This window comes from Zingiber officinale, chromosome 1B, assembly GCF_018446385.1.
Source record: "Zingiber officinale cultivar Zhangliang chromosome 1B, Zo_v1.1, whole genome shotgun sequence".
Taxonomy (NCBI): domain Eukaryota; kingdom Viridiplantae; phylum Streptophyta; class Magnoliopsida; order Zingiberales; family Zingiberaceae; genus Zingiber; species Zingiber officinale.
Window position 1 is genome coordinate 64,131,262 of NC_055986.1, and position 2,001 is coordinate 64,133,262.

A 2,001-nucleotide genomic window follows, 5' to 3' on the forward strand; every position below is an offset into this window, starting at 1 on the left:
AATGTCAATCGATAAAAAGAAAGACATGTTAAATATTATAAAGGTAACTGAATTACTTTATATAATTTTAGTATTTAAAACTTTTAATTTATGCAATAATAATTTGTCTATATATATTTTTTTACAAGATAAGTATGACCTTCCTTTTGGAACAGAAAATTGGACATTATACTCAATAGCAAAAAATTGGAGAAATTGGAAGTCTGAACTAAAAAGAAAGTACTATGATCCTGAGTTGTCAATTCAACTTCTTTTACAACAAAGAGATGAAAGAGCTCAAGTAGAACAATATATGAGACTAGTTGCTTTTTGGAACATAGAAAAATCAAAGGTATGTATTTTATTTATTTAGAATATAATGTTAGTATACTTTTATTTTATGTATTATGTGTAATTTAATATATTAGGAAAGAAGTGAAAAGAATAAAAATGCTAGAAAGCAAAGGATAATGAATCAGACCACGGGAATGACATCTTTTTCTCAAGTGCAACAAACATTCGTAGATCTTTTTATCATATTATAATTTTATGTGCATTTGATTATAGAAATTAGTAACCAAATATATTTTTAGGAAAAAGAAAAGGGGCATCCTCCAACGCGAGTTGAATTATTTCATGCATGTTTTACTCATGCTAATGGAAGTCCCTCAAGTAATATTGTAAAAGAAAGATTGGTAAGATACTTTATACTCTTCATTTATTTTATTTTAAAGTATTTTTTAATTATCATTATGTATTAACTAAATATTAACATGTCCTGAAGGCTGCCATGAAAGAACTAGAAAATCAACTTCCTGAAGATTACAATGATCAAGTGAGCCCGAATGATATATTTGCTCAAATCATGGAACCAGATAGACCTAGTCGAGTACGTATGCTTGGTGATGGTATTAGTCCATCTGATTTATGGGGAGTAGTTCCAAGTCGTGGCACATGCAATAGACTAGTTATGGAACAGAATGCAAAGTTAGAACAGATGAATGAACAAATCAAAAAGCAAGGCGAACATATTACAATGTTAGAAACAAAGATTTCTGAACAATCAAGCATAAATCCTCTTTCAAATTGTAATAATAGTTAGCACACTTCATCGAGTAGTAATCCACAAGGCTCTATTCCATCTCATCCAACCTTATGGGTAAGATTTTTTTTAATTTCTATTTTATTATATATTCTACACATCTTCAAAAAATTTTGCTATATTTTTCACTTTCATGTAGATTGGAAGTTCTGTCTTGATCAAAAGTTTATTTGATTCAAAAAAAAATTGTGGCAAAAGGAGTGCTCCTCAATTTAGTCCTAGTAGGGAGACAAAAACTAGGACCAAATTGGTGTGAAGTACAAGTACTAGTTGTCCTAGAACCCGAAGAAAATTTAATTAGACCTTATGATCTTTTACAAAGGTTTGAGGATACACATGGAGGAATGATTGCTTGGCCTTGTCATCTGGTATGATTTAAACCTTTTAGTAAAATATTATTAATTTTTTATATTTATCATGTTATTAAAATTTTGAATAAATATGAAATGTATTTGTAGTTGGCAATAAGCGAAGATTTCTATTAGTGCATATAGAATGATACTTTATATGTTTCTCATTTGGTATGATTTTCAATCTTTTAAATTATACTTATTAGGTTTATATTTTCATTGTTTAATTTACTTATACAAATTTATTGATTGTATTTGTAGGTGACAGGTACTTAGATTTTGCATATGATGGTTGAAGATGGTTGATAGTAAATTAGTTGAGTTTTTATTTTATAAGACTTAGTTTTAAAACTCAATGGTTTGTTAGTATTTAGTTAGCATTGGATTCAATACTTTTACATCAGTATTGCATTTGTACTTTTGTGATGATGGGATGAATTGTGATGGTACGATGAATGAATTGGATATTTTGGATGTAAAACGTTTCTATCCTTATTGTAGTGAATTGTGATGATAGTTAAATTGTGATGATGTGCAACTTTTTCTATTATGTGATGAATGTTTTGTATT

General features: G+C 28.2%; 1 long non-coding RNA gene across 1 annotated transcript; it reads left to right on the top strand.

Annotated features, from left to right (window-relative positions):
• Positions 1–1,420: 1,420 nt before the first annotated feature.
• LOC121969653 lies at positions 1,421–1,781 on the top strand. The gene is made up of 3 exons (XR_006108607.1): positions 1,421–1,449; positions 1,540–1,602; positions 1,693–1,781. It is a non-coding gene; the product is annotated as an uncharacterized LOC121969653 (long non-coding RNA).
• The last annotated feature ends 220 nt before the right edge of the window (positions 1,782–2,001 follow it).